The 23,185-nt window shown below is 45.3% G+C and overlaps 1 protein-coding gene across 4 annotated transcripts in view; it reads right to left on the reverse strand.

Annotated features, from left to right (window-relative positions):
• Positions 1-11,876, reverse strand: part of TMC5 (transmembrane channel like 5) — a 71,886-nt gene extending 60,010 nt beyond the window's left edge. The window contains exon 1 of one of the 4 annotated variants that reach the window (XM_004750295.3): positions 11,731-11,876. The gene's annotated coding sequence lies outside the window, so the exon portion shown is untranslated. Of the gene's footprint in view, positions 1-8,361; positions 8,614-11,679; positions 11,699-11,725 lie in introns of those variants that run through there. The other 3 variants (XM_013055122.2, XM_004750296.3, XM_004750299.3) reach the window with 3 other exon arrangements.
• Between the last annotated feature and the right edge of the window lie 11,309 nt (positions 11,877-23,185).

The raw sequence follows: 23,185 nt of genomic DNA on the forward strand, positions 1-23,185 counted from the left end.
TGGGATACAGACCAGTACCATTACCCCAAAACTCCCTTGTGCCATCCCTCTGTGATCAACTCCTACCACCCACTGTCCACCACCACTGATCTATTCTCTGTGACTCTAGCTTTGCATTTTTCCAAAATATTGAATGAATGGAACCACACAGAATGTAGCCCTTTGAGACTGACTGCCTTCACTCAGCATAATCTAGCTAGGATTTAACAACATGGTTTGGTTTTCCTTGTATGTATGTTTATATATAAATATTTAGTCACCTATATTTATAGCAAGCAACATAAGTTTTCCATTTACAATAATGACATAAGCTTCCTTTTAAAATAAATCTGTTAGGGGACACCTGGGTGGCTCAGTGGGTTAAAGCCTCTGCCTTTGGCTCAGGTCGTGATCCCAGGATCCTGGGATCGAGTCCCACATCGGGCTCTCTGCTCAGCAGGGAGCCTGCTTCCCCCTCTCTCTCTCTGCCTGCCTCTCTACCTACTTGGGATTTGTCTTTCTGTCAAATAAATAACTAAAATCTTTTAAAAATAAAAAAATAAAAAATAATAAAAAATAAAATAAATCTGTTAGGTTAAAAAAAAGATAGATAAGTATTAGTACGCATGGTAAGAAAAGGGGCAAAAATCATGAAGGTGGAACACAGAAGACTAAATCCTGGGATACAACAGACATTACATAATAATATAATTGCATCGCAACCCCTTACCCCAACACATGCACACAAAATACCAGTCTGTAATTCTAAGAATTCCTGAAAGGGAAGAGAAAAGGATTTTAAAAGAAGAAATGGTCCATTCCCAGGCCTCTCATTTCAAGCAAGCTTTCATAATCACAGTTCTGGAAGCCTCCATTTCATTCTCAGGCACCTGACCTTGCAAAGACAATTCCAACACAAGAAGTGAAGGCCACCGCCCATCCCTGAGCAGTTACCAGGGCAGGAAGCTACCCTAAGCAAACCCACATTTCAGCAGAAACCTAGATTTTGTTTATGTTCTTTGTTACCATATTAGCTTAGTGATTACTTTGGCTGTCACCACCCACACCACTACAAACAAATGCTTTAGAATCTTTTATCTGCAGTGTGTAATGTTTAGAACAAGGAAATAAAGGCAATTTAAATAGTATCTTACAACCATGTGAGGGCAAAACCTTCAATCACCCATTTCATAAAACCCTCCGGTAACTAAGCATTAGTTCATGCCCCACGGCCTTCTCAGAGACTGTATCCACCTTTGACCCAGGTGTAGTCGTAACCATAGGTTTGGGGAAAACAAACAAACAAAAAACAACTATACATTGGGATCCTTCAGAAAATAAGGTCTGTGTTTGCAAAAGGCCAGTATCAAAACTATGAATAGGAGGGAAAAATATAAATAGAGCTAAATGAATATATATTCCTGTTCTTTCTTTATATTTTCCCTTTATAAAATAATTTACTTAATTTTTAAGACATTTGCTTAATTTCCAAAGAAAGGTAATTATATTTTATGAATGCAAGCAGAGGGACACTTGGGTGGCTCAGTTGGTTATGCGCCAGACTCTCGGTTTCAGCTCAGGTCATAATCTTGGAGTCGTGGGACGGGGCCCCTCCCATGTCAGGCTCCACAGTGGGCATGGAATTTAGTCAAGATTCTCTCTTCTTTGGAACGCCTGGGTGGCTCAGTTGGTTAAGCAGCTGCCTTCGGCTCAGGTCATGATCCCGGCATCCTGGGATCGAGTCCCACATCGGGCTCCTTGCTCTGCGGGGAGCCTGCTTCTCCCTCTGACTCTGCCTTCCACTCTGTCTGCCTGTGCTTGCTCTCACTCTCTCTCTCTCTTACAAATAAATAAATAAAATCTTAAAAAAAAAAAAAAGATTCTCTCTTCTTCTTCCTCTGCCTCTTCCCCTTCCCTGCCTCTAAATTTTTAAAAATATATTATATTTTTAGGGGCGCCTCAGTGGCTCAGTCCTTAAGCATCTGCCTTTGGCTCATTTCATGATCCCAGGATTCTGGGATCGAGCTCCACATCAGGCTCCCTGCTCAGCGGGAAGTCTGCTTCTCCTTCTCCCACTCCCCCTGCTTGTGTTTCCTCTCTCACTATGTCACTCTCTTTATCAAATAAATAAATAAAATCTTTAAAATATATATATATTTTTTTTTAAAAGAATGTAAGACCTTTAGCTTGCTAAAAATGTGAGAAAGAGTCAGAGGCTGGAAAATGAACACGGACTTTAAATTCATGAGGGGCATCACCTAGACATGGCAAAAATCCACCCGGAGAATGGTCTAATGTACTGCGGTTACCGTGAAGGTCACAAGTGCTTTCTATAATCAAATTAAGATGACTCTAACATTGTTTTTAAATAATTTGGGATACTTGGGATGATAGAACTGACAAATGTCACCAAGTAAACTTCAGAGGAAAATTCAAGTAAAAGCTAGGATAGGATCACTCTTTTATTGATATAGATGCTTTGAAGGCTCTCAAATCTCATTACACTAGCTAAGATACCTCCTTTTCTACTACAATCCATTCTTGGTGAGAAGTCTCTGGACTCTCCCAGGACTCCCCAGGTTCCTTCCAGCAGTCTCACACTTACTGAAACCAAAACCCCTCTCCATCCAAATGACATTGTAAAAAATATATTAAGTTTTTATTTTATTTAAAAATATTTAATTTTAAGAATACTTTAATTTAAAAATCTTAAAATATTTAAAACTTTAAATATTTTATTTGAAATAATTTTTGAGGAACCTCTACACCCAATGTGGGGCTCAAACTCAGGACCCCGAGATCAAGAGTTGCATGCTCTTTCCATGCCAGCCAAGTGCCCTGCAAATAACATTTTGTAACAAGACTTTCTTGTATATAAGACTGTCCCCAAAGTAGGTGAGGCCCACAGGCCTTCTATGTAAAGCAGACCAATGCAAGGAAAGTGCAAAATGACATCTGCATTAAGGTACCAACGCTCTTGTCTGAAATGCAGGGTGTGTGGCTGGCTTTCCTTCTTTCAGAAAGAGATTGGTAGGGGCGCCTGGGTGGCTCAGTGGGTTAAAGCCTCTGCCTTCGTCATGATCCCAGGGTCCTGAGATCGAGCGCATCGGGCTCTCTGCTTAGCAGGGAGCCTGCTTCCTCCTCTCTCTCTGCCTGTCTCTCTGCCTACTTGTGATCTCTGTCTCTCAAATAAATAAATAAAATCTTTAAAAAAAAAAAAAAAGAAAGAAAGAAAGAAAGAGATTGGTAGAAGCCATGTGTCTCGGGCATTGATTCTCAATCAGTGCAATTTTGCCTTCAGATACCACATTTGACAACCTCTGGAAGCCTTTCTTGTTGTCACAACTCAGGGTGAGGTGTGTGATATTGGCCTCTAATAGGTGGAGGAAGCCAGGGATATGCTAAACATCTTACAATGTACAGAACAGTCCCCAAAATAGAATTATCTGACCCAAAATGTTGATAGTGGTGAGGTTGAGAAAGCCCATTCGAGAGATCATCTAAGGCAATACTAACAGAACTTTCTACCATGATATAATCATCCTATACAATGCTGTCCACTACAGCAGCCACTAGCTACATGTATATACCGAGTACTTAAAATGTGGCTAGTGCAAGGGAGGAACTGGATTTTAATTTTGTTTAATTTTAGTTAATTAATTTTTTTTAATTTTTTAAAAAGATTTTACTTATTCATTTGACAGAGGGAGACACAGCGAGAGAGGGAACACAAGCAGTGGAGTGGAAGAGGGAGAAGCAGGCTTCCCGCCGAGTGGGAGCCCTATGCGAGGCTTGATCCCAGGAGCCTGGGATCATGACCTGAGCAGATAGGCAGACACTTAACTGACTGAGCCACCCAGGCACCCCAATTAATTTAAAATTTTTAAAAGATTTTATTTATTTACTTGACAGAGAGAGAGAAATCACAAGTAGGTAGAGAGGCAGGCAGAAGTGGGGGAAGCAGGCTCCCAGCTGAGCAGAGAGCCCGACGTGGGGCTCAATCCCAGGACCTTAAGATCGTGACCTGAGCCGAAGTTAGAGGCTTAACCCTCTGAGCCACCCAGGCACCCCTAATTTAATTTTTTTTTTTTTTTACAGATTTTGCTTATTTATTTGACAGAGAGTGTGCGCCCAGGCAGAGGGAGAGACCAAGGCAGAGATCAAGAGAGATGCTATGGGCAGAGGGAGAGAGAGAAGCAGGCTCCTTGCCAAGCAAGGAGCCCCATGTGAGGCTCAATCCCAGGACCCTGGGATCACGACCTGAGCCCAGGACAGATGCTTAACCAACTGAGCCACCAGAGGCCCCTAATTTTAATTAATTTTTTTATTTTAATTAATTTTAATGTAAAGAGCAGTAAGTAGCCATGAGGATGTTATATTTGTGCAAGTCTAGGGAAGAATAAAGCCTAAATGAACTCCAATACTTATTTTTTAAAGATTTTATTTTATTATTATTATTTTTAAAGATTTTATTTATTTATTTAACAGACAGAGATCACAAGTAGGCAGAGAGGGAGGCAGAGAGAGAGAGAGAGAGGGAAGCAGGCTTCCTGCGGAACAGGGAGCCCGATGCGGGGCTCGATCCCAGGACCCTGAGATCATGACCCGAGCCGAAGGCAGCAGCGCAAACCACTGAGCCACCCAGGTGCCCCAGATTTTATTTTTTTGAGAGAGAGAGTACAGAGCGAGACGGAGGGCTCAAGCAGGGAGGGTGGCAGGAAAGTGCAGAGGGAGAGGGGGAAGCAGACTCCCCACTGAGCCTGATGCAGGGCTGGATCATGATCTGAGCCAAAGGCAGACTGAGTCACTAAGGTACCCCAGAAACTCCAATATTTAATGCCTTGCTGATCAAGGGTGCCTGGGTGGCTCAGTCGGTTAAGCATCTGACTCTTGATCTCAGCTCAGGTTACGATCTCAGACTCTCTCTCTCTCTCTCTCTTTCCCTCTCCCTTTCCCCTCCCTTCCTCTCTTTCTCTCTCAAATAAATAAATCTTTTTAAAAAAATAATAAAGCTTCACTAATGAGTGCACATCAAGCTGAGGAGCCCACAAGACTCACCTGGGAGCTTGCTGGAGACAGAGGCCTGTGGATCATCAGATGACCAACCAGTCCCAGTATACCCAGAACTGACCTGGTTTTAACACTGGAAGTTCCATGTCCTGGGAACCCACCAGTCCTGGGAAGACCACTTGAGCTCAGGGCCCATTCCCACAAGTTTTTATTTCGTGGATCTAGAATGGGACCTGGTAATTCGCCTTTTTATCAGGTTTCCAAGAGATTCTTTTGTACCCCAAGGTTTAAGAATCAGTACAAAGCAGCTGGTTAAAGCAGGTGGAGAGAGGTGGGAAGGAAAAGTGGTGGGTTACTTGCACCTTGGCAGTTCAGTGTCTTCCTGCATGGCTGGCCTGCTCCAATCTGTCCCAGAAGAACAAGGACCCCTCTCTGGGAGAGCCAGACACAACACAAGATATGTAATAGCTCTTGTCGCCACTGAGAGCTGCTAGAAGCAGTGGCCTCCTCTGCAATCCAAGGAAGGACCTCACTTCCAGGAGAAGTGGAAACCCCTCCTCATCCCCTTTGCCACCATCCATGTGCTCAGACTCCTGCCAGGAGCAGGGAAAAATGATAAACCTTAATATCTGCTGTGGCTAGATCCCCTACTGCTTTCTCTACCACTGGGTCTCAGAAAGGCAGGAGAGAAGAGTAAAGCCAGGGTGAGCTCTATCCACACCCAGGGTCTGTGGCAAGCCTCTCTCTTTGAGAAGAAAAAGAACCCCCTTCTGGATCCACCTCCAGGACTAGAAAGTTAGTTCTTTTAAAAAAAAAATTTTTTTTTAATTTATTTATTAGAGAGAGAGAGAGAGAGAGCACAAGTAGGCAGAGTGGCAGGCAGAGGGAGAGGGAGAAGCAGACTCTCCACTGAGCAGAAAGCCCGATGCAGGGCTCAATCCCAGGACCCTGAGATCATGACCTGAGCTGAAGGCAGGTACTTAACTGACTGAGCCACCCAGGCACCCCTAAAAACTTAGTTCTTAACCAGACTAATTCAGATCCCTATACTCGTTCCTTATAATGCCTATTTAAACAAACATTATATATGGGGGCACCTGGGTGGCTCAGTGGGTTAAAGCTTCCACCTTCGAATCAGGTCATAATCTCAGGATCCTGGGATTGAGCCCCGTGTCGGGCTCTCTGCTCAGCAGGGAGCCTGCTTCCTCCTCTCTATCTGCCTGCCTCTTCTGCCTACTTGTGATCTCTGTCTGTCAAATGAATAAATAAAATCTTAAAAACAAACAAACAAACATTATATAATACAACCCAAGTATTATGGTTCCAGATTTGGAGGGGGGGAAAAAAAAACAGAAGCAGAGGGTACCTGGGTTTTCTTTCTTCTAATATTTTACTTATTTATTTGAGAGAGAGAGGGGGGGGTGCACAAGCAAGGTAAGGACAGAGCGAAAGAGGGAGAAGTATACCCCTGCTGAGCAAAAAGCCTGAAGCTTAAGGCAGGGTTCGATCCCAGAACCCCAGGATCATGACCTGAGCCTAAGGCAGATGTTTAACCAACCAACCACCCAGACATGCCAGAACAGGCTAAAGGTTACTGATTTGTGTTTTTCTTCCAATTTGGCTCTGTTCCACAGTGACTGGCATAGAGGACCCTGCAGTTCAGGCATCTCATGAGTCACCCCAGGAATGACAGTTCCAGCGGGGCGAATTAAACCGTCTTCCTGGGATTTCCACCTACCTCCTCTCCTGCTAAGGGCTTTCCTCTGATCATAAAATTTGTAAGTCAAGTCTCTGCCACAGGAGAAGATTCCACCTCTCTTTTGGAGAGCCACAATTTTTCATTTGTTGGGGGTGCTAACAAATGAAAGACTGGGAACAGCAACTCTGGACCTCCAAGTCTCCCTGTGAATTTATAGAAATAGGACTTTCTGTTCTTCTTTTAAAATGCTATCTACCCTGATTCAAATGCCATAGAAAATAGAACTTGCTTCTTAATACAGAAAACTTATCCAGCCCCTTACTTCTTTTCTTATAGGTAAGGAGTGTTCTTTCCAGACATGACCCTACCGATGATTAGCATTGCATCAGCCTGGGTTTATCTCTGGGAACATTGAACCTGAGGTGGCTGAGAATAGCCTGAGCAGTAATATAATCCAGTCTCACGGCACTCCATTCTGGGAACTCCTGGCAAACATAAACCACGGAGTGATTCATTGAACTTCTAGAAAGAAGTATATACCTTCATCCTGACCCTTCCCTCAGGGGAGAGCACCCTGCCTGGCAGAACGTGATTATTAACCTTACTTCCTCAACATCCATATCCACTGAGCTCTTCTTTCCCTCTCCAGGGCAGAAGGGAACTAGTCAGACAACACTGGTATCCATAAGCACAAAGCCAGCGCCACTTTACTGAGTGCCTTCCTAAGTTCCAGGCACCATGCTGTGCCCCTCACATGCATTAGTAATCATATCCCCCAACAACTTTATGGAGAGATATTATTAGTATTATTATCCCCACTCTATGACAGTTACATTGGAGCCCAGAGAGAGTTAAGTAATTTATCCAAGATCACACAGCTAAATAGAAGCAGATGGGATTCTAACCCATCTATCTCTGAACTTGGATCATGGTCATCATCTTCATTGTTATCAGAGGAAGAAGAGAAGGGCAAAGAGGAAGAGGGGGAGTTAGAACCAACATTTCTTCAGATTATGAGACTGATGCGCTGCCTACTGCGCTAAGAAGGCACTAGAACCAACATTTCTTGAGTGGCTTACCGTGCACCATACTGTCTTACTAACCCTGCTACATCAAGAGGAGGTGGCAGTCCTTAGCACTCTACCCATTCTACAGACAAGCAAACGGAGCCCTGCAAGGTAACAATAACTCACACACAGTGGCACAGCAGGACCTGGAGAAGCCCAGATTTTGATTCAGGAAAGGAAGACAGCTCTGGAGCTTGCTCACCGACACGCTTCCTTGCTTCCCATTTCCCCATAATCATTCTTGCCTCTAACAGGAAATTGTACATTTATTCCGGACCTGGCACCTGGTGATAAGCAACAGGACAGCCTGTTTCTGCCTTCTCCCGGGGCACATCCCCAAGGGTTCTCTATCATTTCTGGAACCCCCACACCACTTTCAAGACACCGTATCTTGGGGTGCCTGGGTGGCTCAGTCAGTTAAGCCTCTAACTCTTGCTTTCGGCTCACGTCATGATTTCAGGGTCTCGGGGATTGAGCCCTGCATTGGCTTCATGCTCAACGCGGAGTCTGCTGGGGATTCTCTCTCTTTCTCCCCTCACTTGGACACTTTCTCTTTCAAATAAATAAATAAGCTCTTAAAAAACAAAATACAAAACCCTTTCTTACCTGCCTTCCTGAGTTTCCTCTCCACTCTGCAGAGACACAAGTCCTCTTTTTTTTTTTTTTAAATACTAACCCATAAAGCCAATCGTCTTGTGTCTGAGACACAGGCCTGCTTGTTCTCTTAGTCACCCTACTGGGACTGGCCATCCAGCTTCTCTCCCCTCATCAGCCAATAAATAACCCCGGGTCACATCCACTTAAAATGCAGATCAGTCCTTGATCTGCAATGTCATGATGGTGTCGTGGCCTCTGAGTGCCAGGTGTGTAAAGACACCCTGCCTGGGAGCCCAACCTGTGTACTTTCTTCCTGAACCCCAGCGCCGCCCTCCCAACACTGTTCTTTTCGCATCAGCCCACTAAAAAGAGCAAAGTCCTTACTAAATGTTATTTTATCTCTTAGATGCCATAAGGAAGTAATTAGGTTGATTTTTTTTTTTTAATCCCAGAGAGTAAGGTGGAGTGAAAAGAGCCTATCTTTTCCTGTATTCACCGAAGCATTCTTCCACAACATTATGCTCCACTAGACATCCTCAAGCAGGAACAGCCCCGGGGGCAACATTCAGACCTTATAAGTTAACTCCATGATTATGATGGCAGGGCCTTTCCAGAGATAAAGGACAGGCAGCGTGGAACCAGCCCACATTTCACAGCAAGCTGACTTGGGTCCTTACTTTAGTGCTCTACAACTCTACCCGTCTGAGGCTCTACGATTCTATCCTTTTGAACCTCAATTTTCCCCACCCTCATCTACAAAATGGGGACAATACACTCTACCTCCACTGGGCTTAATAGCTCCCAGACCTGTCATCCGTGGGGCGACTTGTGGAATGCCTGGATTACAAAAGCCCAGCCAACTCAGAGTCCAAAGCAAAAGGATATGCCAGGCAGGGGTGCCTGGGTGGCTCAGTGGGTTGAGCCTCTGCCTTCGGCTCAGCTCATGATCTCAGGGTCCTGGGATAGGGACCTGCATCGGGCTCCCTGCTCAGTAGGGGGCCTGCTTCCCCCTCTCTCTCTGCCTGCCTCTCTGCCTACCTGTGATCTCTCTCTCAAATAAATAAATAAAATCTTTTTTTTTTTTTTAAGGGGGAGGTATAGCTCAGTGGTAGAGCATTTGACTGCAAAAGGACAAATCAATAATTCTCAAGTAGGTATAAGTCAGGGTCCCTCAACCTCAGCACTGTTGACATTTTGGGTGAGATACGCTGTGTTGTGGGGGCTCTCCTGAGTATTAGAGGATGTTTAGCAGTGTCCCCAACTTCCCTCCGTTAGGTACCAGTAGGACATTCCCCATCACCAACCCCACAAGCTGTGGGCAACCAAAAATAAGTCCAGGAATGGACAAATATCCTCTGGGAGGTAAAATCACCCCCAGTTGAGAACCACTGCTGTGAATGATACAGTGTGTCACAAACTTTGGATAGTATCTTCCAATTCCCATTGACAAGACAAGGAAATCAGCACCTCAGCAATTTCCTCTAGGAAAATTTTTCTGCCCCTCCATTTCCCCACTTCTAGAAACTATCCCATATTTTTACATATTGAGCCCCTTCAGATCAGGGAACTGAAGCTCAGAAAGCAACCTGCAAAAGTCCCGGAGCTGGGAAATACTCCAAGACAATATCTAAATCCAGGTCTAGCCAGAATAATTACTATGTAACTGTCCCTGCCACCTGAAACCCTCCTCCCCAAAGCCTCATCAGCTGCAGTGGGTAATGCACTGAAGCACTGGGCCCTCTTTACACAACAAAAGCCTCCCAGTGACAGCCGCTTTGATACTGGATGGAGACTAGGATACCAGGTGACACTCCTCCCTCTGCACTGAGTGTAGGGAGTTTCTCAGGAATGTTCCAGATAGCAAACAGGGGCCTGGCTCTGTGAACTACACAGAAGGCAAGTAAGCTCCTTGGTCCCCCCCTCCATCCCCTGCCACTTCCACTCTTCCCTCTGCCTCCTCTAAATGAACACGACTGCTAGACCATCCGCTTTACTCTTGCAGGGAAAGTCACAGCATTCACTGCAGCGAGTGTTTGCTGAGCATCTGCTGAAGTCCCAGGCACTGTTCTGAGTGCTTTAGGTTTATTTGATCCAGAAGAAAACCATGTGGGGTAGTGATCATTATTGTCCCCATTTTCTAGATAAGGAAACTGAGACCCAGAAGAGCAATAACTTGCCATATTCACTTGACTAGGGGATGATGGAACTTGAATGTCAAGAACATGCAGACTTTATGATCAACAGACCCGGGTTCAGATGCTGACTCCTCTACCAGGCACCCAGGTAACATCCACCAAGTTACCTAACCTCCCTGAACCTCAGTCTCCTTATCAGTAGCAGGGATTGTTGTAAGAATAACAACTAATATGTGCTTCTCATCCACTCATCAAGTGTTTACTGAGCATCTACTGTGTGCCAAGCACTGGGGCTAGATGTGCAAACAGAACAGAAGGAGCCTAACCTTGTGGCACTCTAGTAGGATACACTTATGTGTGCTAACTCAGTTAGTCCTCACAATAATCCCTCACCATTACATCATTGTACCCATTACACAGACAGGGACAAGGGGTCTCAGAAGCAGCTTTCTCCCACCTCCCTTCAACCTTCTAGGAAATAGTGGGACCTGGATTAGACATTATGCCCAGTCTCTACAGCTCCACTTCCTGGATTCAAATTCTGCTGTTTCCATCTAATTGCTGCAGACAAGTTACTTAACCTGCCTGAGCCCAAATCTCTTCATGGGTGAAAAGGAACTGGGAGGCACTATCTCAGGAGACTATCTGGGGAAAAAACTAGATACCTAACATTCAGGAAGTGCTTCTTGTGTCCCCAGCACACACAAGGCTCACAGAAACCCTAGGAAAGGGGTCTTATTTTGAGTCCCTTTTTATGGAGGAGAACACTGAAGCCCAGAGAGTGTAACTTGCCCAGAGGCACAGAGCACATAACAGTGCAATTCCAAAGTGAGCTCTGAATCATGACCCAGTGGCCCAGCACGGTTCTGTGACTGCCAGATAATTGGGTGCAATTATTCTTTCCCCTACACAGGGCTACGGATTGTGTGCACTCTTAAGAGGCTTTCTTAACACAATGGGTCAGCTCGATGCCAAAGTCTGGATCCTCCCATTCTAAGATTCCAGGCCCGGGGTGGTTCTCCCCACCCATTTCTTGTACCCCATCCCAGCTTGCTCCCCCCACCACAGGGCCACAACCCAGTCACCCCAAGTTGGGGAAAAACCCTGCTGGAGCGCCTGGTTCTGTGCATTGGTCCCCTCTCTCGGAGCCAGGGAGGAGGCTCTGCCAAAGCCGCTGAATCTTGGTAGATACCTGGGAAGACAGTCCCGGAGCTGGCCCCGAGACCTGGCGAACCTACCCTACCTCCAGTCGGCTTTCACGTCCCCAGAGTCTGGAGCTCTGGCCGCTGCTGCGTCTGCTTGCCGGCAAAGCACATCCTGGCTGGGGCAGCAGGTAGCTAGGCTGCGTGTCCGGACTTCCTGCCTGGAGGGGAGATCGCTTTCCTGGAATCTAGCCAAGTTCCTGCAAGTGCTGGGTTAGTACACCTGTTGGCATTGGAGACCTCTATTCATGGTCCCAGATCTGCGTTCATTGCTTTCTTCCATCCAGCAAACCTTCCCAAGCTCCCACTGGCTGCCACGTGCCGGCACCCAAAAGTTCCCAAGGGCCACAGGCTAGGGTTGCACTCTCCAAAACATTGGCCACTAGCCACATGCGGTTATGCGGCACTTGAAATTGTGGCACCAATGTACTGAGATGTTTTTAAGACATAGGATTAGGGGTGCCTGGGTGGCTCAGTCGTTAAACGTCTGCCTTTGGCTCAGGGTCCTGGAATGGAGCACTGCTTTGGGCTCCCAGAGCAGGGAGCCTTCTTCTCCCTCTCCCACTCCCTCTTGCTGTGCTCCCTCTCTCACTGTATTTTAAATACATAAAATCTTAAAAAAAAAAAAAAAGGGGGGGGGGAGTGCCTGGTGGCTCAGTGGTTAAAGCCTCTGCCTTCAGCTCAGGTCATGATCTCAGGGTCCTGGGATCAAGCCCTGCATCAGGCTCTCTGCTCAGTGGGGAGCCTGCTTCCCCCTCTCTCTCTGCCTGCCTCTCTGCCTACTTGTGATCTCTAATAAATAAAATCATTTAAAAAAAGGACATAGGATTAAAAAAAAAATCCAACAACACATTTTTCAAACTCATTAAGAAGTTTAAAAATGGGGGTACCTGGCTGGCTCAGTCAGTTGAACAACAACCTTCAGCTCTGGTCATGACCTCTGGGTCCTAGATCAAGCCGAGCAGGGCTCCCTTCTCAGCAGGGAGCCTGCTTCTCCCTCTGCTGCTCCCTCTGCTGTGCTCTCTCTAATGAATAAATAAAATATTTTTTAAAAGAAGAAGTTTTAAAATGATTGCATCCAAAATGATATTTTGGATACAGATAGTTAAATAAAATATATTATTACAGTTATTTTCTCCTATTTCTCCTTTTCTAAAATACAGCTACTAGAGACTTTAAAATTATGTGTCTCCTATTATACTTCCATTGGATACTGCTGGTTTGGGGCAGGAACCCATAGGATGTTCCTCAAATACCTCTCCCAGTTCTCTTCTAGAATTTATTCAGCCCTTCCTTATTTCCTCCAGGAAACATTTGGGGAAGGCTGGTGGGAACCAGGCATGGTGCTAGTGTTGGTTTGCAAATTCAGGAGCTTCCCATGTGTAATTTGAAATTGGCCCTGTACACAGAGGGCAAAGAAAGACCCAAGAAAGAGACTGATAGGTGGCAGGTTTAATAAGCAAGGAGACATATACCAGGCTTGTCATGGGCAGTTGCAAGACAAGTAGAACTCTATACCTGTCTTCTAGAATCTTATATAGTTTATATAGAAGCCTTAATGGGGTTTAGTCAAGTAGCAAGTCCAGATATTTTCAACAACACCTTACTCTCTCAAGTTTGCATTTTTGAAAGCAGCTCCAAATGTGGAAACAGTAGGCAGAATGTACATACCAAAGACAGAGGAGAGGGTGAGAAGCCAGCATTGCACAGGGCCAGCTCAAGGGCCAACTAATGTCCATGTCCTCTCCATGACACCCTCCAACAGCTAGACTTGGGGGAATGGGATGGTAAGCAAAAAGACACTGCCAGTGACCTCAGAGATAGTCAGGAGAGGTCTATTAAATAAAATGAACAATGAGTAGAAAAGCCAACCTAAGGAATGGGGGGAAATATTTGCAAACTATATATCTGATAAAGAGCTAATATCCGGAATATATAAAGAATTTCTACAACCCTTGAGATGCCTGGGTGGTTCAGTTTGTTAAGCAGCTGCCTTCAGCTCAGGTTGTGATCCCAGGGTCCTGGGATCGAGTCCTGTATCTGGCTCCAGGCTCAGCAGAGAGCTTGCTTCTCCCTCCCACTCTGCCTGTTGCTCTCCCTGCTTGTACTCTCCCTCTCTGTTAAATGAATAAATAAAACCTTAAAAAAAATCCTTAAAAAAATTTTTTTCTACAACCCAACAACAAACAACAAAAATAACTAGATTTTAGGGACGCCTGGGTGGCTCAGTTGGTTAAGCGGCTGCCTTCGGCTCAGGTCATGATCCCAGCGTCCTGGGATCGAGTTCCACATCGGGCTCCTTACTCAGCAGGGAGCCTGCTTCTCCCTCTGCCTCTAGCCTACCACTCTGTCTGCCTGTGCTTGCGCTCTGTATCTCTCTCTAACAAATAAATAAAAATCTTTAAAAAAAAAAAACAACAACTAGATTTTAAAATGGCCAAAGGACTTGAATAGACATTTCTCCAAAGAAGACATACAGATGGCCAACAAGTACATGAAAAGATGCTCAACATCATTAGTCATAAGAGAAATGCAGATCAAAACCACAATGAGCTATCACATCATATCTATTAAGATTGCCACTATCAAAACAACAGAAAATAGCCAAGTATTGGCTGGGATGTAGGGAAATTGAAGCCCTCGGGCAATGTTGGTGGGGATGTAAATTGGTGCAGCCATCATGGAAACACAGTTCCTTAAATAATTAAAAAGAGAACTACCATCTGATTCAGCAAATCCACTTCTGAGTATATATCCAAAAGCATTCAAAGCAGGATCTCAAAGAGATATTGCACATTCATGTTCACTGTGACATATCTGCCATAGCCAAGAGGTAGAAGCAACCCAAATATCCAACAACAGAAGACTGGATAAAGAAAATATGAGTTCAGGGGTGCCTGGGTGGCTCAGTGGGTTAAGGCTTCTGCCTTCAGCTCAGGTCATGATCCCAGGGTCCTGGGATCGAGCCCCACGTCAGGCTCCCTGCTAGGTGGGGAGCCTGCTTCCCCCTCTCACTGCCTACTTGTGATCTCTCTGTCAAATAAATAAATAAAATCTTAAAACAAAAAAAAAAGGAAGGAAGGACGTTTTAATACATGCTACAACATGGATGAACTTTGAGGACATTATGCTAAGTGAAACCAGCCAGTTACCAAAGGGCAAATTGTATATCATTCCACTCATATGAAATACCTAAAGTAGTCAAATTCATGAAAACAGAGAGTAGAAAGGGTGTGGGGAGGGCCAGGGGGAATCAGTGTTTTTCTGGTACAGAGTTTCGATTTTGCAAGATGAAAAAGTTCTAAAGATCTGTTGCACGACAGAGTGAACGTACTTAACACAACAGAGCTGTGCTCTTAAAAGGATGATGACAGTCTCTTGCTGATTCCTTTTTTTTTTTTTTAAGATTTTATTTATTTATTTGACAGACAGAGATCACAAGTAGGCAGAGAGGCAGGCAGAGAGAGAGGAGGAAGCTGGCTCCCTGCTGAGCAGAGAGTCTGATTCGGGGCTCGATCCCAGGACCCTGGGATTAAGACCTGAGCCGAAGGCAGAGGCTTTAACCCACTGAGCCACCCAGGTGCCCCTCTTGCTGATTCCTATAGCCCGTTTCCTCAGCACTCAAGTTACATCCGCACCTTATTCCCAGCCTGGGTCCTCTCCCTAGTCTTTCCTGCTTATTTTTGCCCCAAAGCACTCGTGCTCTGACACATTACAGGTACAAGAGTATCTCGTCTGCCTCCCTCCACCAGAATGGAAGCTTTCTGAGAGTAAGGACTTGTGCCTGCTCTGTTGTCTGACTGTTGAATCCCCAGTGCCCAGGACAGAGGGTGTCCCATAGTGGGCACTCGATATTTGGTGAATGAGTACAGTCATGGGATTAAGAGTAAGAAAGGAGAAGGAAGCAGACCAACCCACAAATTCAGTGAGACCCTGCAACCCCTGATTGTTTCCTCACCACCATCAGCATCCTCAACTTCGTCAGCCTACCACACGTTTACAATTTGCAAAGCACGTTCACACTCACATGTCACATGTGCTACTCCAGGAGAGGGATATTAGTGGACTAAAGAGTCACACTCTCTCCAGACCCCGATTTTTCATGGAGAAACAGAAAAAACTGCTGAGCCTTGCCCACAGCAAGTTTACCCAGTGGTGAAAGAGCTGTGATTTAACCACGACTTCTGACTCTGAGTCCAAGAGTCTTGACCTCAAGCAAAAAGGCTGTATATGCAGTGGTTAGATGTACGAGCTGTGGAGTTTGGACAAACACGACTTTGAAACTTGCCTCTACAGCGTCCTAGTTGTGCTGTGTGGTGTTGGGAAAGTTGCTAGCCTTCTCTGTGACTCCCATTCTCTCAATCATCAAGGAGGGATAATGATAGTATCCCCTGCATGGGATTGTTCTGAGGGTTGAATGAGAAAAGATTTGGTATGTCATGATTATCCAGCTTTATTTTCTTTAAGGATTTATTTATTCATTTATTTATTTAGAGAGAGTGAATACATGAGTAGGGGGAGGGGCAAGAGGGAGAGACAGAATCTCAAGCAGACTCCCGGCTCAGTGAGGAGCCATGCAGGTGTAAGGGCCTATTCAGCCAGGGCAATTCCACCCGGTTAAACAGTGACTTTGTTGCTTATACAGTAAAACTTAAACTGTCCCCCCCCCCCCCCCCCTCCAGGGGACTGACTTAAAAACAAGTCTCCAAAACCAGTCCCAGGTAACAAAGCCCAAATCCAAGGGTGGGTCAGGCCAGGTGGAGGTATCCAAACAGTGGGGGGCCGCATACTGTCTCTCGAGCGACCAAGGAGTATGGGCCCTGCCCTTTGGGCGCCTTTTGGGTGCCAATTCTGACCAAGGTGATAGGCTAGTTCAAATATCTACTATAGGGTAAACTGTAATTCAGTTGGTCACTTATGTGTGACCTAGCACGACTGTGCAGCTTTCTCTGTCTGTTACAATCTCATTGGCCACCTGTGCATGGCTAAGCCCAACCACATGGCCTTTGCCCTTAAAAGCTAGTCTGTAAGGCAGAGAGAGGTCGCCTCCGTGCAAGGAGCGGCCCCGGCCGGTCGGTTTGATTCTCGATGCTTGGCACGAAAATAAAGCTTTGCTTGACCTTTGCTTTGTATCAGTCTCGCTCCTTTGATTATGGACCCAACACAGGCTGGATCTCACTACCCTAAGATCATGATCTGAGCCAAAATCAAGAGTCAGAAGCTTAATTGACTGAGCCACCAGGCACTGCATGATTAACCAGTTTAAAAATATACTTTTGGGGGCAACTGAACAGCTCAGTGGGTTAAGCCTCTGCCTTCGGCTCAGGTCATGATCTCAGGGTCCTAAGATAGACCCCTGTGTCAGGCTCTGCACTGGGCGTGGAACTTGCTTTAGATTCTCTCTCCCGGGGCGCCTGGTTGGCTCAGTGGGTTAAAGCCTCTGCCTTCGGCTCAGGTCATGATCCCAGGGTCCTGAGATCGAGCCCCACATGGGGCTCTCTGCTCCACAGGGAGCCTGCTTCCTCCTCTCTCTCTGCCGGTCTCTCTACCTACTTGTGATCTCTGTCAAATAAATAAAGAAAATCTTAAAAAAAAAAAAAAAAAAGATTCTCTCTCCCTCTGCCCCTCCCCCCTAAAAATAGTAATACTTTAAAAAATATGAATATGTTAGTTTGTGTTCATTCAAACACTTTTGCAAGTGGCCCCCAATTCTGCCCAAATTTCTCTAGCTAACTTGATGGGGAGGCAATGGAAAGTATGATGCCATCCATTTTAAAGGTGTTGAAACCAAGGCTCCTGGTCACGAAATGGCTCTGACTTGGTGCTTTTGGGAGGAGAAGGGAGGTGAAAATTCCATAGCAACCAGAAGGCAACCTCCCCAGAGGCAGAGCAGAGTTGTCGCCGCCCCCTGGAGCACTAATTATACTCATGACACAATTTTATTCTGCCATCTCCTGAGAGGATGGTGTTTACACCCTGCAGGGTTATTTGTAATTCATACAAAGGTGCCTCTGGTGCCTCTGGAACCTCTGTTAGCCTGCACAGCCCAAGGACTGCCGTGCACTCACACCTGGTCACTTGCGCCCTCTTGTGGCAAGTTCCGCACTCTATCCAAACAGAGTGCCCGCAAACGTCGCTAAACTAGACTGAGTACACTTTAGCACTAAGTGTAATAATAATTTAGTTTAGTACTAAACTGAGTACTCGCTAAAGAGTCCGCCTGGCAACTGACATCATGGATGACCCGATTTAACATCTCCATGAGGAGGCTTTACAAATATGGGGACTGAAGGAGAGAGAGTAATACAAAGAAAAGAAATTTTGACCGATGTCACTCCACTAATAAGCGTCAGAGCCAACATTTGAATCCAGAGCTGAAGGACTTTCCCCAACACTGCATTTCTGATTTGAAAGTAGGTTAAGCCTACTGAGCTATTTGGGGACCAAACTTTGACACAACTCCATTATTCCATCCCATATGAAATCGCAAATTATGATAACATGCCCCAAGCCCTTTGGGAAAAAGAAAAAAAGTTCAGTTCTTGGGGAATGGGGTGGGACTAAAGATTGTCATCTAAATGCGCTGACATAACATGCATTATTCCCAAGATAAACCAATTTCTAAATCACTCACCCATATATACAGTAGAATCTCAATTATTGAACACTAGTATAACACACCTATAAATTAGGATAAAGTGGTAAGAAGAATATCAACTGAACAGTGGTTACTCCTAGGGAGGGAAACCGGATAGAGGTGATATTTTTTATTCTTCCTGTTTCTATGTCATTGGGAACAAGCGTATGTTATACATATTCCTGTAATGCTGAACAAGCATATTGTTTGTATAAATTTAAAAACCATTTAAAATTGTTTTAGGGGCACCTGAGTAGCTCAGTTGGTTAAGTGCCCAACTCTTAATTTTGGCTCAGGTCATGATCTCAGGGTCGTGAGATCAAGCCCTCCATCGGGCTTCAAAGCGTGCGTGGAGCCTTCCTGGGATTCTCTCTCCTTTTCCCCCGACTTTTTCTCTAAGAAAAAGAAAAAAAGAGAAAATACACACACACACACACACACACACACACATATATATATAAGATACTAAAATTGTTTTAAAAAGCAATAGTAAACTGAAAATCCCACAGGTGATTCTGAGGGGCCTCCTAGGTTAAAGATGGAAAGATAATTAATGCCTTAAAAATTGTGAGAGTAGGGGCGCCTGGGTGGCTCAGAGGAAAAAGCCTCTGCCTTCGGCTCAGGTCATGATCCCAGGGTCCTGGGATTGAGCCCCACATCGGGCTCTCTGCTCAGCGGGGAGCCTGCTTCCCCCTCTCTCTCTGCCTGCCTCTCTGCCTACTTGTGATCTCTGTCTGTCAAATAAATAAATAAAATCTTTTAAAAAAAAATTGTGAGAGTGATATGGAGTCGAAGAAAAGGAAACACCTACCCTATGGGCCAATAATACCAAAAGCTAAAATTTATAGGCACTTACTGTATGCAGAGCATTGGTCTGGAGTCCTTTCCGTGTACTAATGCATTTCTTTCCCACAACCACCCTGTGCGTTAGGTACTGGTGGTAACCAGGCTACCACCATCACAAGATGGCCATCAGTGACCTTCATTCCGTGGTATTCACATCCCTGTATATTTTCTTCCCACACTGAATAGTACTGATCTGTATAACCAGTAAGATATTGTAGAAATGACAGTAGGTGACCTTCAAGGCTAGGTCCTAAAAGATATTGCCACTTCTGCCTTTCTCTCTCTCCTGAATCACCAACTCTGGGAGAAGACAGTCGCCATGTTGTGAGGATACGCAAGCTGAGCTGGCAGAGCCCACAAGGATCATGAATGGCATTCACTTTCATGCCTCTTTATTCTTCTTTACTCTCCTTTTCCTTTAATTTTAATTTGTCCCTTTTTTTTTTTTTTTTAAGACACTGGCATTTTTTTTAAGACACTGGCATTTTTTTTTTTTTTTTAAGACACTGGCATTTTTGAAACATCCCAGCCAGTTGGCAATCCCACGGTTTGGATTTGCCTCTGTTCCCCCTGAATAGATCCAGTTAACGGAGAGGCTGTATGAGGTGAGGTGATTTATCCCATCAGTGTCATTGACCCACGTCTCGTCTCCATCTGGGAGCTCACGTGTTTCTCTCATGCACAGATAATGTTTCTTTCTTTCTTTTTTTTTTTTTTTTAAAGATTTTATTTATTTATTTGACAGAGAGAAATCACAAGTAGTCGGAGAGGCAGGCAGAGAGAGAGAGAGAGAGAGGAAAGCAGGCTCCCTGCTGAGCAGAGAGCCCGATGCGGGACTCGATCCCAGGCCCCTGAGATCATGACCTGAGCTAAAGGCAGCGGCTTAACCCACTGAGCCACCCAGGCGCCCCACAGATAATGTTTCTTGCTGACGACCACAAATCACTCTGATGTTTGACTTTTTTTTTTTTGAAATTGCAAAGATGCAATGGGCCCAAATCTTGACTGAGAAAGGACCCTAAAGAAGAATCCTATAACATTAACAAAAGGAATATAATTTACAGATATTAGCAGAGTTAGGGGTTTCCGAGAAAAAGCAAGATGAGACATAGCACTTGTGATGCAGCGCTTGGCTTGGAACCCCAGCTATTTTCTGTGATCTACGCTTTACTGGTATTACTTGGCCTGGCACACTTCTTGCAAAACTTCCTAGGAGCTGTTAGGAAAAGGAAATGCAAAAACCTCAGTGGTTAAGGATTTTAAGGGAACAAAGGCAATGCAAAACCTAACAGTGTCTAGGAGGCCAGGAAGAAAACCCAACCCTATCAGGCGTAAATCAAAGGTAAAACTGCCAGTGCTGTTTCAGAAGCAGATTGACCTAACACACATTCTCCAGTTTTTCTGCAGGCTTGAAACCCTGTCCTATGGGGTTAATGAAGATAAAACTGCCACCAGCAGGACCTTCATGGATCCTGCTTTTTTTCTGGACAGAAACCCTAACCTTACCAGGAAGAGGCAAGACAAGGAGAGCTCCAACCAGCCTGGACCAGTTTGAGCTTGACCATGGTCTCACCCCTGGAGTGTCCCACAGTGATGTCTACCTCATTATAATATTAAAATCTCCACCCAAGGGGTGCCTGGGTAGCTCAGTCAGTTCAGCCTCTGCTTAACGATCAGGGCTTGATCCCAAAGGGTCTCTGCCTTCAGCTCAGGTCATGATCTCAGGGTCCTGGGATCGAGCCTCACATCGGGCTCTCTGCTCCGCGGGGAGCCTGCTTTCTCCTCTCTCTCTGCCTGCTTGTGATCTGTCTGTCAAACAAACAAATAAATCTTTAAAAAACAAAAAAAAAAATTTTTTTTAATCTCCACAGGCTTTAGGAACACAACACAGGACAGGTGTCTAGGCACGTTTTCTAAGCTCGCCTGCACCAACTTTCGCCCGCCTTTACATGCGTGACAAGACTCCCCTTTCTGAGTATTTATCTGACCCTGAATAAAAGAAACCTACTCATCCCCACCTGAGGAATTAATACTTTGCAAGTTATTCCCCATGTTGTCCTAATTTTCTACAAATCAAGTTTCCTCAGTATGACAACTCCACTGGGTGTCGTCTCTCCCCATAAACCCCCCAAGGAACGAACTTCTCACCAGCTAGACCCCAAGACCTGACTTTTAGGGTCCACCTGCCTGTACTCACTAGACTTTTTCTTGCATTTTTCCTTGAGGTCTTCATTCGGGTTTGCCTCTTACCTCAGGTGACTGAAACCCAAAACCACCCCTCAGGGGAGGGCGACTGCCCTGAGGAGACCTCCCGCCGCCCAGCCCACCCAAACCCTTGGACCTAAACCCCCTACAAGCCTGCACAGACTGACGGAAAACAACCCACCATTACCTTTACCTCATTAGGACACTAAAATCCCTGCCCCAGGAGGAGCTCAAGCCTCGCTCACATCACCACGTAGGACGTCTATACGGTCATGTTTCCCTAGGGCGCATGCGCAATCTTTTTTTTTTTTTTTTTACAGGCGCATGCGCAATCTTAAACCCACCTCAACCTCCAATGACCAAGGCTTCCCGATCTAAATATTCATCCTCATCCTAAACCCAAGCTACACGTTCGCCTGGTCTCGGAGAGTCTCCGCTTTGTGATCTCCTCGTCTGCTGCAAATAAAGGTTTCTCTTTGCCACGACTCCCTTGGCGCCGTTTCTGTGACTCCCCAAGGATCCCACTCGTGGTGGTTTGGTTACAGAGCAACAACGCTAGCAAGTTAAAATGGTCCAAATGGGGTGCTTTTAAATTCCCAAATTGGAGAAAATTAAGAAAATGACTCCATTTGAAATTGCACCCCGAAGAGTAAAATACCGAAGAATAAAGTTAACCTAGAAAGTAAAATTCCCAAACTCCCCCATCTCAACAAGGCGAACAAATTTAACATCACCAACAGCAGGACAATCTGACAAACTTAACATCGCCAGTAGCGGGGCAATCTGACGTCATGGGCCTCCTGGCGTGTTGGACTGAGAAGTATATACAAAGCAGTAACATTTTTCCTATACACTTTGGGAACAAAGTGGGGATCACCAGTTTTGTTTTTTCATATGGCCCACAGTAGACAAAATTACATAAAAAGAAAATAACATTACCATTTACTAACCTAAACATTTAATGAAACAACTTTAGTGTTTTTAACAAACATTTACATACCACTTACTCTGGACCAAGCACTGTTCTAAGTGCTTTATAGAAATGACCTCCTTAGGTCATTCCAAGAAACTTAACAGCTGCCCTGGGATGAGTATTGGGGGAAGTAGGGGGGAGGGTGGAGGAGAGAGATATTCTCAGGTGTCAACCCTGTACTTGCAACCCTGGGTATCTCCTTAAATATTGCCCCCAGACCTCTTGCCTGCCTTACTCTAGTCCCAGAACTGAGTTGGCAGTAGATACTGCCATTAGAATCACTTGACAGATGAGAAAACAGCACAGAGAGGTTTAGCAACTTGCCTCAGATCACACAGCTAGGGTGTGGCAGAGCGAGCCATTGAACCCAGGCTATCTGGTTCCACAGCCCATGCTCTTAGCCACCTCTCCTTGCTGACAGTACATTTCAACATGAAAAAGGATAACATAGCGGAATACAACAGTCCTTCCCAAAAAAGAAAGTTTTGCAGCTTGACACACAAATGCACAGGTGGACCTAGGGGTTTGTAATAAAAATGTAATGTAGCAATTGTCCTGTGCTCCACAGCTAAGTGGTGTGAGCAAAACAAGTTGAGAGGGTGATTTTTTTACTCCCCTGTCACTGAAGGGGCCACTGTGAGCTCTAACAGCTGGTTTTTAGGCTTGTGAGCAGCCCCAGGGGAAAATGCTCCACCTTTGTTAGGATTCAGCTTCTGGCCTAAGGGGGTTAAAACTGGGTCCTCCCAAGGTGAGGGGGGATGGTCTGTGCTTTGTGGGAAAACGAGGCAGTGGTTTAAGGCTGCAGTCCAAGAAGGGACTGGAGGCAGGAAGGAAG

This window comes from Mustela putorius, unplaced genomic scaffold, assembly GCF_011764305.1.
Source record: "Mustela putorius furo isolate JIRA1106 unplaced genomic scaffold, ASM1176430v1.1 tig00004007_pilon_pilon_pilon, whole genome shotgun sequence".
Lineage (NCBI taxonomy): Eukaryota > Metazoa > Chordata > Mammalia > Carnivora > Mustelidae > Mustela > Mustela putorius.